The sequence below is a fragment of the Carassius auratus genome, chromosome 43, assembly GCF_003368295.1.
Source record: "Carassius auratus strain Wakin chromosome 43, ASM336829v1, whole genome shotgun sequence".
Lineage (NCBI taxonomy): Eukaryota > Metazoa > Chordata > Actinopteri > Cypriniformes > Cyprinidae > Carassius > Carassius auratus.
This window is the reverse complement of record NC_039285.1, coordinates 21848225-21862533: the sequence shown is the minus strand read 5'-3', so window position 1 is coordinate 21862533 and position 14309 is coordinate 21848225. Positions and strand designations below refer to the sequence as shown.

Below are 14309 nucleotides of genomic sequence, written 5' to 3'. Positions count from 1 at the left end.
CTTTATGTGTGTAATGAGACTGGACACGTGGGTGTGCATATTAAGCCTCCCCAATATCAGAGGATGCTTTATATCCCTCCATCCAATTCCTTGTTTCTTATTTCTTAATGTCTGTTATTGGTCAGCGCCTCTCTCCCGAACACTAATGGGCGACTCTGCTGTCTAATAGTCACATGCATGTGTCCTCCCGGGTGCCATCAAAGATCATTGCAGCCAGGGGAATAATGGAGGCTTGCTCTATTCCAGCTGTTAGGGAGTTTTCAAGAGTCCACGAAACCAGTGGGAACAATTACAAAATCTCAACATGCAGCGTTAATAGTGTTGGGGTTTACGTTATGTGATGTTTCCCCAGAGTTTGGCTTGAAAATGTCCACAGGCATGATGGCGTCCACAGGACTTGTTCAAATACTTTCTACTCTCACAATTTAACATGTAGAGAGAACCATAGGTAAGACTTCTGTAGTTTATTCCCCTAAAAAGTGTACACATTAGGGCTCTGTGTTATTTGCATTTCAACCTGGAAACATTGGCTCAACCAATGGCGTGAGTATGGGACGAGGCAATTTGTTTGGATGACCACATGTTTGGGAAACCTGTTTGAAAACAGTCATTTAAGTTTTTTGCATTTCTTTTAGTTGATGCTTCCCTTTTAAAGAGGTTTTACTAATGATGTGTGTTTATGAGGACCAGGCACTTGTTTACCAGTGTTTACCAATTTAAAGACGATTAACGATCTTCAGCAGCTGCGGATGAAACAGTAAAATATTGACATTTAGAGGTTTTCTCATACTGATTGATTTGGCCATTTGCTGTGAACACATTTTGTTTGTAGTTTGCTGTCTCTCTCTCTCTCTCTCTCTCTCTCTCTCTCTCTCTCTCTATCTCTCTCCTGATCCTTTTTTTTTTTTTTTTTCAAATACATCATCCAGTTTGTTTGGTTCTGGGAGCTCTGGGTTGTTTATTTCTACCATTCATGTTCTCTTCTCCTTGTTATTCTCTAGTTTTCACCCATATTTTCTTCTGTTACAACATTAGCGAAAACATAAAATTGTTGATGTATTTTTATCCATTATGAGTGTTTTTCTCCTCTTTTTATTTTAAAATTTTATCATTAAAGTATGTAAAGAAATGATTTCAAAAAATTCTAAATTACATAAAATTATAAAAATCTGAATTTTACATTGTACATTCAAAGGGCTTGATGGTTGTTTATTTGTTTGCTTGCTCTTGCTTTTTTATTTGTATTATTTTTTATTATTATTTTTATGCATTTATTTATTTCAGAATCACAGATGAACTGGACAACCATTGATCGTCATTTATTTGTTTGTTCCATCGCATTGTTCGCTCATCCATGCATTTATGCAGGCAATATTTTCTTTTCTTTTTTTTTCTTTTCTTTTTTTAAGATAACGATTAAATTTAAAAACCAGAGAATGCATTTTCAATTGTAATGAGAAAAGGAATGAGTTTTGAGCAATTTGTTTGGAAGTTTCTTTCAAAATCAAGTTTAGCTGCAGATTTATATGCTCCAGTAACACTGTGTTTGTGTGTCTGGTGGGGTTCAACCCTTTAATGAAGAACTTGTGTTACACATATTGCATTTGAATAAGAATATCATGCACATATGTTTAGAAAAAAAAAAAAAAAGTTGATGCTTATGCTGTAAGACTAGAGAGAGAGAAGGAGAGAGAAATGGATTGAGAAGGGAAACAGAAGCTCCCAGACGCCTCAGCCATCTGCTCCTCGATGGTCCTGCTGGTGGATCCTCCTCAGCCTGCATTCACACTCGCTGCTTCTGATTGGCCAGAGCTGCAGGATGACACTGTGATGTCACAGAGTCATGTGATGAGAGTAGCTGAGCCTCGCCATGACAACAACCCTAAAAATCACAACTGACAGGATTGAGTAGGAGGACGCCTCGCTGTTCAGCGCTCTGGTCTGACAGTACTGTCTGACAGATATCTCGCTTTAAACACTGCTTTGATTGTGATCTGAGTTTCTGTCCCTTCTGACACACATACCACATTAAATATATAAAAGAATATAAAAAAGAAAAAGCAAATTTGATAATCGGTTATGCAAACTTACAGTCACACTGTGGGAGACGCTATCTATCTATCTATCTATCTATCTATCTATCTATCTATCTATCTATCTATCTATCTATCTATCTATCTATCTATCTATCTATCAATCCATCCATCTCTATGTCCATACAAAGTGGAAATAAAATAAACAGATTAATAAAATTAAAAGCTAAATGGAACAAAAATTTAAACAAAAAATAAATGTATCCAAAATGGTAATCTGATATTTTTTGTGGTATATTTTATATATGCAAAATAACAAAATTTGACCATTTTTCGATACAATTATACTTAAATAATAATTTATATTATTCTAAGACAGTAAAATAACTTACATTTTATTTTTAAGATGTAGTAAATCTGGTTAAATAATAAACATATTATGCAAAATATTAATAATAGTAACAATAATGCTGCTGTTGATGATGATAATGTCATGCATTTGATGAGCTCTTGTCATTGTTCAATCTTTACCTTCCCTCTAATAGCCTCAGTCCACTTCTAACTGCATGTGTTTTCATTTTTGGCCATTATTGTGTTAGCTGAGAGAGCGAAGAAAAAGACAGCTTCTCAAAGAATGTGTGTGTGTGTGTGTGTTTAGAGCAACCTCGCTGTAATCATTCAGGTGTGGTGAGAGCCGAATGTGCACAGCTGCAGTTCTACAAGCCGCCTGTCAAACCAACAGAGTTTCAGATCCTCCTTCTAATCAGAGCACTAGCGCTGACTGTGTGCTATTCCACTCTTTTCCCTCGTTGACATTATCCCCGACACACAAACACGTGCATGTAGCGCTATTATGAATCCAATGAGCTGCTGAGTCAGAAAAAAACGGTTAAAGACAATGAAAAAATCTGCATTTAGGTGTTAAGTACGTTTGGCACGATGCATGCTCTGTTTAAATGCTGTAGTAGCTCAGAGGTGTCAGAAGTTTATTGGCTCTCAGAGAGCGTGTGAGGGTAGCCAGGGAACATCGTTTACCCAACTGCATTATCAAACAACACTGAACCTAATGGAGAAAAGCTCTGGTCTCCATCCACTTCCTCTCAGACTCGCTCTTTCTTTATCTCTCCTGCCAGTGCGTCTCATGTATTTCTGAGGGCATCCTTTCCTTTCCTCCCTGCCAGGGCTAGGTGGTGTGTGCATGTGTATCTGTATTAGTTAGAGAGAGCGTGTGTGTAACTCTTGGAGCTGGAGGCCACATCTGTTTAAACGCTGAAGAGAGCTAGTGAGAATCTCTCCCTCAATCCCCTCTGGCTGGACGGGGAAGAGGATGTACAGACAGATGCTCTCATCCACAATGCCCCGCAGTGCTAAAGCCTGAGGTTCTCCGGCTGCTTCATACAGCTCATATTTCTTATGGTAAAAGTTCTGATGTTCAGACTATCAGTAAACGTTTGCAGCTAACAATGCAGATCAGCAGTTCAATGCACACCACAATCCTGCAGTTTATTAATTTGTGATAATTATATTTTTAGATATTATTTGTCCAGCCAGAGGAGAACTGTCCCCCAGAAGCATTTAGTTGATCCCGATAAGCGCTCGTCATCACAGTTGTAAACACGCATGTCTACTGGATATCCGGTATAATTCAACCAATCCAACAATGACTTCGAAACTCCTGAAGTGATTCCACTTCTGTGTGCAATATGCATCAGACGTTTAGCCAATGGTCTGTGGATGTGACATCTGAGACTGAGACTATTGGCTGATAGATGTTTAGATATTAGATAATAAAAGTTAAATGAGTGTTTTTTTTTTTGTTTGTTTTTTTTTTTTTTACTTATTACTTCATAATTTTGACTTAAATTGAGGTTGGTAATTTTGTATTATTCTAAAGAGACATATATCGGTTCCATATCGGTTATTGCCTGATATAAATTTTAGGTAGTTAGATGTTTTTATATTAGATTTTTTTTTTATTAGCTGATTGAAAAATTGTATTACTTTTAGTTCATAAAACAACCCATTTTAGTATTTAGTTTTTGTGATAATTATAGTGTAGAACTTTAAATTCAGCAATTTATCGATTATTGACCATAATATGTTAAAATTATCAGATTTTCGTATCGACTGGATTTTTTAATATGAGTTCATCTCACATTATATTTAATTAAATGTAAGGTCTAATCACATTAAATATTTTGAAAGGGGGTTTTATAATGAAAAAATATCTGCAGGTTGTTTACTTTTAGTTCCAAGTTTCCAGTATTGTGTCAGGAGGAGCGAGTGTGCCAATCATAACTCTGTTTCTGGCCGTCCATTCTTTTCTATAAACTCAAAACAAGTTATTCATTCATAACATTCACTCTGCCTTAAGTCATCCAAAAACCCCAAACAGCTCTCACAGCCAGCCACAAGGTAACCAGTGCCTATCGATATTCTCATTAGCTGCTTAACTCTCCTGCTATCATTCACAGAACACACCAAGAGCACCAGACACCATCTTCATTCTCACCTTCCCTGTTTCCTGAGCAGATGTGAATTTACACCTTGCTCTCAGTTGGATCCCTGGGCTCCTTCCTCTCCTCCGGGGCTCTGATAACGTCACACACCAGCAGATGTATGTGGGTCATGACTCTGCTGTCTCTGACATGGTTAACGCTGGACTCGAACTCCTGACAGACTGAGGCCCCAACTGGGCTGAATTTAAGACAGATCCCTGAGTATTCATTTGACGCTAAGGGTTTAGCCCTAATGTCCCACTGAGGGATGACTCCTCATTTTCTGCTAAGTGTCGAGAACTGCTCTCCTGCTGCGGGTTCAAAGCCCATCTGCTGCGACATATCTATATTCCAGCAATAATACTATTCTGCATTGTGTCTTCAAATGCAAACTCTGTACCTGCGAGTGTTTCATTCTTAACACCTTTTTAGGATTGATATATAATATCAGTTTATTAAAACTTATTAAAATATACATTTGTTTTGCTTAGCAGCGTCAGGCCTTTAGACTACCCACTAAAAAATCAATATGAGTGAATCAGTGAAGAGAATGAAAAAGTTGTAAACAGTGTCTTAAACACACTGATAAAGAATCATGTTCTCACTAAGATTTAATAAATTACCGACCTTTTTAGGAAGTGTAGCATGAAAGAAGGACATGAGGGAAAATATTGATCCTTTGCAGTTCCACCATTTTTCAAGCAGTGAAACAGTGACTGAAAGTACAGAGAGAGAGAGCGAGCGAGAGAGGGATTGGAGGAGATGGTTTATCAGATGGGATGATGCCAGCAGTATGGCAGCAGAGAACATCTGATCTTAATCAAATCTCATCTAAAGGGGCTGCTGTTTGTCAGTCTCTCTCCTCTTTCTATTTATTTCTCACTTACAGTCTTGCAATTGCAAGACGAAGTTTCCCGTTCAGTCGCATCCGTGTTATGTGTAGACACGGGCTATTTTCGAGTGGAGGTGATGATGTTGAGGTGTCAGCGTGGTTTGATAACACTTACGTGCACTGAACTGCATTGCCTCTTCACTTCAGTTCTCCAGGTTTTAAGGTTTCTCCAGGTTCATTGAGTAGCTGAAGGATTTTCTGACGGTTTCTCATCTTTTCTGTATTCCTGGATTTTTTTTTGGTAAATAAATAAAAACATATTTCATGAACATACTAACTTTGAAAGCCCTAAAATGCAAAAATAACTTTTTTGAAGTGCTCCTATTATGCCATTCCGAATATAGCCTTACAAAAGGAAAATATATTTACCAATATATTTCTTAAAATATATTGTGATATATTTTTATATATTATTTTCCCTTTTTATTTTCTAATATTTTATATATTTGAATACATTTAATAATATATTGATGATACATATATTATATAATATATTGCAAAATATACAAATGATTGCCGCTTTCAATATATTGCAATATATTGGAAAAAAATTAAATATATATAAGAATAAATGCCTAATATATTACATAATCTTTTCCAATATACTGCAATATATTTTTGTTTCATAAGGGTAGCCTTTCATGCAATGTGTAATGTAGCTATATGTGAATGTAAACAATCTGCAAAGCTGTTAAGTCAAAAGGGTACTATAAATAAAGTCATTGTCTCCCAAAAGAAGGAACCGACTCTGAACAGCTTAAAAGAGTCGTCAGTAATTCAAATACCACTTCTGTGACAGCTCCTCGTCACGGGGTAACACATTTGCCAGTTTATTTGACCAACTGTCTCCACTGAATCACAGCCTCCAAGTATGATAAATAATAGATGTTTACATTTTCTATTGAGCGTTCAAAATATGTCAGTTGGTGAACCGTTTCTGACAAGACTGGGTCATCTGACCAATCAGAGCTGAGTAAGGAACGGAGGGATTTAGAGAGAGTCTTAGAACTGCTTTGAATGAATTATTTGAGAACCATTGGAAAATAAGGTGATATTAAATGCATATTTTGAGAAAACAAAAGCTATTTTTTGTTCCTTTTTTTTTTTTTTTTTTTTTGCATGCAGGCAAACCTATTGTAGGAGATTCCTAAAACAACATCAGGAACCTTAATAATGGCATAATAGTAGCACCCTTGTGGATCTCTTTTAGAAATGATGTTTCCATTCCCCCATACTGCACTATTTGGTCATTTCCAGCCCATTTTGAATGAAGCTCTCATCTGAAACGGCTCTCATCCAGGATGTATAAAGAATCTGCTAGTGTCGTTGTTTGTAAACTGCAGTTTTATCTACAATAAATTCCTTGTTCAGTTAGCTAAAACAAAACATCTCCATCACATTTCTAGATATTTTAATGTAGATTGAGATCAGATTTAATTGCACAGTGAATCCGGGTTTTAAGGCACATCTATATCCACTGTATTTACTGATGTACTTAGCTGTCTCTCTGCCGCTGTGTTCCTCCAACTTTAAGAGGAAATGCATCCACGTGATGTATAACCTGCCAAGGACGAGCACATCCCTGCCAATTTATCTTTAACCAAACACCTCGGCTGACGCGGGGAGTTTGACACTGCTACCGGCTCTATTGACCACGGATCGTGTCGACTGAAAAAAGAGAAAATGAAAACAAGATTGATGCTCAAAATGGCTTTTTGAAGAGACTGGTGACAATTGCGTGTTTTCCCTTTTGTTCTGCCGCTGTCTGCTTCGAAGGGAGTAAACATCATCAGCACTGCCCCAGATGGAATGGGGGAAAAGAGCTATTGAATTAAAGAGTGTGGCGGGATGTGTTTTAAAGAGCTGGGGAATGATCCTGCTTAGTCTCCATTAGATGACTGTCATCAGACAGAGAGAAAGGGGCTGAAAGAAAGAGCAGAAGAGAGTGAAAGCGGTCATTACCTATTAGGAGGTAATGGTGACTTCCCTCCCCACTCTGAGTCATTTCTCTGTACATGTGATGGAATTGATCATGTTCCTCGCTTGGAGGAGAGATATTGCAATGTTTTTATCCAACACTTTTTTTACTTCCTTACGGTCCGTCAGAGCGGAGTGATGAATTCTGTCCAATAAAGTGTTTTGGGCTGTTTTTTTTAGACTTGGCTTGACAGCAGCAGGTCATCAAAGTAAAGGCAGGTTTGTTTTTATAGGCACACTAGTGCTTGGCAGACTATATAGGGCTCATTTATGGGAAACGAGTCCCTGCGGTTCAGTTGAATTGGCCAGATATAGTCAAGCTTTCATTGCAATTTGAAGCTGTAATTTGAGGCAATGAATGCTCAAATCAGATTGAATTCAGCCTGAATAACTATATTATATTATATTATAATTACATTATTGTGTTTAATGAGAAAAGACAATGCAAAAAGAAAAAAAGCTTTAGAAAGAAATATGTTTGATTTAACATAGAATTTGTCAATGTATCAATGGGTGATCCATTCAGTCATTTATTCATGTATGTTTTCCCTAATATCTTGAATTTCGGGGGCATTTGCATTTATGCATTTAGCAGACGCTTTTATCCAAAGCGACTTACAGTGCAATCAATTTTTACATATCATGTGTTCCCAGGGAATCATTAGCAACTGCATTAAATGTATTATTAGTGGCATTATTTATTTTACATAATTTTAACATATTTCTTCCATAATTAAACTTAACAAATGAGTGCATTAAATTAGGAGCATATATATATATATATATATATATATATATATATATATATATATATATATATATAAATTAATTTCATTTCATTATTTAGCCTCTTGGTATAGTTCAAAATTCCATCGTTTTAACTGAACGATAAACACCATGTATGATACAACACACCATAGCTGACGAAATATGTCTCTAAATTGATTATTTGCAAAATGGAAAATCTACATTGCCAAATGAATGTGGAAATCTCCTTCTAATTAACAGATTGGTCTAATTCAGCAATACTCATTACTAGCAGGTGCATAAAATCAAATATAATGGCATAAAATTGACATGTTTTTGTAGAATGACAAACATAATTTTGTGGAACCTGTTCTGTTTCAGTCTGATAATGTCCCCTGTACACAAAGCGGAGTCCATGAAGAAATGGTTTGCTGAGTCCAGCATGGACAAAGCCCACTGAACACCTTGGAGATGAATTGGACCGCTGACTGTGAGTCATTGTGCCTAAATGAGAGTAAATCTCTGCCGCAACTTGAACAGTGTTCCAACACCGAGTGGAAAGCCTTTCCAGAAGAGCAGAAGCTGTTATAGCTGAAAGGCACGATCAAATCCCTGTTGAGGCCTATGGTTTTAAAATTATAATTTTTTAAGAAGCACATACACGTTTCCACATACGTTTGGTCATGTAATGTGTTCTTAGCTTTTGGAACTTGCAAATTATTCTCTATTCAAAGCATATGCGCCATTGAATATGATAGAAAAAAAAAAGCATTAGTTCTTATAATTAATGAGCATGTCAGACCTGATTACTCAAAGATGATTGAAGACGTTTGTGAGGATTAAATTGAACAATTGCAACAATTCATCACGCCATGTTGAATAATAGTTAACATAACAAGTGAGCATGAAATGGGAAATTCATTGGAAGGGGGCTAAAGACCCCTCCCTCCTATGATCCGAGGCGCATCAAACAGTCTGCATACCTTGATCTATTAATTAGTTAAAATTATATCCATCTTATTGGAAGAGGGTTTGAAATTAAGATGCAGCAACCTGGGAGAGAGACAGTGAGAGAAAGAGAATGGGAATAAAACAAGAGAGAAAGAGAGAAACATAGATGGAGTGACATTTGTCAGCTCTTAAACTGAAATGAGAGAGGTTTCAGCCGGGCGGATGGCTGAAGATCCCCAGTCCTTCTGCGTGCCACTCCCTGAAGAACTGTAGTCGGGACGTGATCCAGTCCTGGCCATCTGTTCCCGCTGTAATGTGCCAAAAAGCCAACACAACCTAACCCACTTCATCTTTCTGGATGGGAAATATACGAGTGTGTGAGAATGAGTATATTTGCATAGCTGCTTCTATATTTGCTTGCATGTGTGTATGTTGTGTAAGGAGACCTGCCCATCTTTCTGACTGCTGGCATCTTATTGGACTGTTTTGGGATAAAATATGCAATTTTGCATGTGTGTGCACATGTGTGAGGGTGTCAAGGCAATGAGTGGATGTCTGCTAACCAGAACAGGCTGTCTTTCCATGTCGCCAGGCACATCCAAAACTACACCACCAATGAGAAGCAAATGAGGAAAGGAAAGGAAAGGAAAGGAAAGGAAAGGAAAGGAAAGGAAAGGAAAGGAAAGGAAAGGAAAGGAAAGGAAAGGAAAGGAAAGGAAAGGAAAGGAAAGGAAAATTACAGGACAAAAGAAAGGAAAGCAATGGAATGGGGAAAGGAAAGGAAAGCAAAGTAATGAGACATGGCATAAAAAGGAGAGGAACTGAAGATGAGGCAGGAAGAAAATTAAATCAAAAGAAAGGAAATGGGCCGGACGGAGCAGGACAGGAACATGTATAAAATGAAAGGCAATGAAGGGGACTGCAGAAAACAGGAAGGAGACAAAATAGAAGACAGGTGCTGGAAAGGAAAGGAAAGGAAAGGAAAGGAAAGGAAAGGAAAGGGACATGAACGAGACAGGAAATGAGGACCGCACAGGACATGAAAGAGAAAAGGAAAGAAAATCAAATGAAAGGAAATGTCCAAGACGGGGAATGAAAAATACATGAAAATAAAAGAAAATTGGCAGGAACTACGGACTGGGCTGAACAGGAAAAAGGCATAGTAAAGCATCTGGAACAGGACAGGAAATCGGGAGTGTACAGGACAGCAAAGAAAATGAAAGGAAATGAGCAGGACAGAAAATGAACGGAATTGCACAGAATGGAAGAAGACAAAAAGGAAAGGAAAGGGACAGGAACTTGGGATTGGATTGGACAGGAAAAAGAAAAGGAAAGAAAATCAAATGAAAGGAAATGTCTAGGAAATGAAATGAAAACAGGAAGACATGAAAATATAGGAAAGGGACAGGAACTATGGACTCTACTGGACAGGAAAGAGACAAAGTAAAGGATCGTGAACAGGAGAGGAAATTGGGAGTGTGCATGACAGGAAAGAGAATAGGAAAGGAAATAAAATGAAATGAAATGGGCATGACAGGGAAAAGAAAGCAAAGGGACAGGAACTGTGGACTGGACAGGACAGCAAGAAGATTGGAAAGGACAGGAAATGGGCACAAGGTAAAAGAATATAATAGAAAAGGAACTTGACAAAATATTAAAGAAAAAGGACAGGAAATGTACAGAGCAAGGAACAGACAAGACTGGAAAGGCAAGTATGAGAAAAGGACAAAGAGAAAAAAACTGTGTTTGAGGACGGCATGTGGGATATGTTGTGTATATAGTGCGGCCACTATGAAATGAGACATGAACAGAGAAGAGCAAAGACTGATAGCCAGCTCAAAAACATGAAAACAGACTCTGAGAAGGGAGTGGATAAGTGACCGGTGGGTTCTGAGGACAAAGGAAGAGATTAGAGCAAGAAGTGGAGTGTAGAGAAGGAATGACGGAGGGGGGAAGCAATCACACTTCCCCGGAGTGAGAGGGACCATGATTCAGCAGGTCTGCAGATGGCAGCTCTCGACAGTCAGAAGTCCTCCACGCGTATCTCTCTCAATCTCAGATTGATTTCTAGTCTTTGATGCTCACAGGCCCGTGGCCTAGTCAGATCCTAATTAAGATTCACCAGCAGGGAACGGGAGAAAACGAGAAGAATTACAGATGGGGCGGAGTAGAGAACTATTGTGGGAGGTAATCACGCCAGATCTCTACAGCGAGGGCACTCGTCCTATAAGATTGAACAAAGATGACAAGAAGAACTAATCAATACACAGGCTAACGGACAGCAAATGTGTAGTTTGTGATCCGGTTGAAGCCGTCATTTCAGGAGAACTGTCTGTGATTTCCGAACGAGGACAGTGATTTTCATCTCTGCATCCAGAGGGAAGTGGCACTGCAGATTTCTCTCAAAACCATCAGACGCAGATGAAAGAGTGAGGAGAACAGAGTCGGGCTCCGAGATCGGCAAGCAGAAGGATGAGGGGAAATGAATCGTGGCATGGAAATCGCTCCTGCATTAAACCACAAGATTAATGTGTAAAAGTCTGCCGGCAGCTCAGAGGCGCTTACCTAACCCTCTAATGGCAAAGAGCTCTGTGTTTGCACATGTGTGCATGTGAGGGTGTATATATATATATATATATATATATATATATATATATATATATATATACCTTTGCACGTGTCAGTGTGAGTTTTAATTAGCTCTCGGTAATAATTCATTTCACAGGTTCAGCACACAACTTCTCGCTCGCCCCACTGGGATATTCCCTCCTCCTCTTCGAACTTCCCAAAGACACAGCCCGAATTTTAAACACTTTCATCTTTTTTGTCAGTGCAGTCAACTCTCAGCTTCTAACGGATGAAATCCCGACACTCAAAAGCATCTCCTCGGGGCATCTTCTCACTTCTGCAGCATGATGTGGCACAAAACAAATCAAGCTGTGTGGCAAATCAAATAGCAATCAGCCGCAGTACGACTTCCGCTGAGTTTCACAAAGTCCTGGCTGTTTTAAAGGACGCCCCGCCAGGTTTAAACAAGTCACTTAATGATGACATCATTGCATTGTTATTAATCATCTTTTTGTGATTAACTTTTTGTTTTTCAGACTTTCAAGTCAAAGAATATAGCTCGCCCTAAGAATACATTATCCACATGAATGTGTGTTTAAAGTATATGATTGTTTGTTTCAAAACAGGGTTGACATTAACTAAAACTAAAACCATAAAAACCATTACTTGAACTAAACTTTAACTGAAATAAAGTAAAATCTAAAAAAGTTTTAATTTGAAGTACTAAATAATTTACATAAAAAAAATAAAATAAAACAGAATACCCACTAAAAAAATAAAAAAATGTTAAGGAAAAATACTAAAACCTAAACTAAAATTAAAATGATAATGGAAAATAAATTAACGGAAATTATAATAGTAATATCAATGATAACAAAATAACACTGATTGGAAATAATTGTAAATGTTTTTGATAATAAATGACTAAAACTGTAATTCACAACATTGCATTACTATGTTATTACATGTCTTTATAATTGTCTTAATAATGTTATAAATTTGTTATAATTTTCAGGTATTATATCAAATATCATTTGACATGATAAAACTGTTGAATTATTAATATTAATTGTAGAGAAAAAGAAGGAAGCATAATAATAATAATAATAATAATAATAATAATAATAATAATAATAATAATAATAATAATGTTTCAATTTGGTTTAATTTTGCACTCTAAAATCAGATGTTTTACTCAGTAACTGGATTAATATAATTAAAGATGAGATAAGGTATTTAAAAAATAGATTGCTAAAGGACTAAATAACTAAATACATGAATGTTTGGAACAGGGTGTGTGAGTATCGTGAGTAGTTTTCGATTTCACTGGTTTAGTGGTAGAAACCCTCGCTCACAGAGAGAAAACACCAACACCACTCAGTCTAGAGGACCAAACATAAAATTCATGAACTATGATTCAGTTACATAATATTAGGTTTGGAGGGAATGTTCCCAGACAGGGCTTTTGAGATCGCTTCCCTGAAGCTATTGATCTGAGGGCAAGACCACGCAAAAAAATGTACCCGACGAGCATTGAGAACGAAACTGGCCATCTGGAGAAAACCATTTAATCTGAAAATAGTTTTAGTGGTGTACAGTACGATCTGTGAATTTGTAATTTGATCATTTCGATGGTTTCTAGAGGCTGCAGCAAAAGGATAATTCAGAAGAAAGTAAGTCTTAGATGCCGCTCACAATGTTGCTGTCCGCTGTTGTGGAACTGACATGAGCGGAGCTGAATGTAAAAGTTGAAATCCTTTTAACTTGACACTGCCTTACAAAATACTAGTAATGTAAGCACAATGGTTATACACATCCATCTGGCATCTTACGTTTACATAAAAAACAAAATCAAAGGAAAAGTAGCACATTGGAATAGAAAAATGTGATCTGACACAACCAGAAATGTAATATATGAGACATACTGCATTACATATCAAGACTGTGTGTACGTGTTGCTATACACGTACACACATACACACACGTTTGTTTTTGTGTAAAGTGTGTTCATCCCATAGGTGTAATGGTTTTTATTCTGTACAAACTGTATATTCTATCTCCCTTCACCAACCCTACACCTAACCCTAACCCTCACAGGAAACTTTCTGCATTTTTACTTTCTCAAAAAAACTCATTCTTTGTGATTTATAAGTGTTTTGAAAAATGGGGACATGGGTTATGTCCTCATAAGTCACCCTCTCCTTGTAATACCTGTGTCATACCCATGTCATTATACAGAGTTGTGTCCTGATATGACACAGAAACAAGAGCACACACAGTTTAAGAACAGTTTCAGTTTTAAGAACAGTTTATAACAACATTCCAATATTTTTTTTTTTTTTTCACATAATTTGGAGAAAATGTATTTTTCTTCATGCAAGGAATCAGTGATATCTGCATAAACTGTGGAATGGTGATGAGACTCTTCTGCTGTATAATAACGGCTGATGGTGTTTTTTTCCCAAGCATATCAGTAAGCATAACTCTATTAGATGTCCTATCATCTATCTGATTTAATGTTTTCCTCACTATTATTTAGTCTTTGTTTTCTACATTGTTTTGTTTGGTTGTATCACAGTGTCTACTTTTCAATACTGGCAATGCATCGTAACGTCCTCATGCATTATCTTAAACATTCATTTA

General features: G+C 37.2%; 1 protein-coding gene across 1 annotated transcript in view; it reads left to right on the top strand.

Annotated features, from left to right (window-relative positions):
* Nucleotides 1–14309, top strand: part of LOC113061898 (leucine-rich repeat and fibronectin type III domain-containing protein 1-like protein) — a 145382-nt gene that overhangs the window by 91866 nt on the left and 39207 nt on the right. The gene's annotated exons all lie outside the window — the stretch shown is intronic.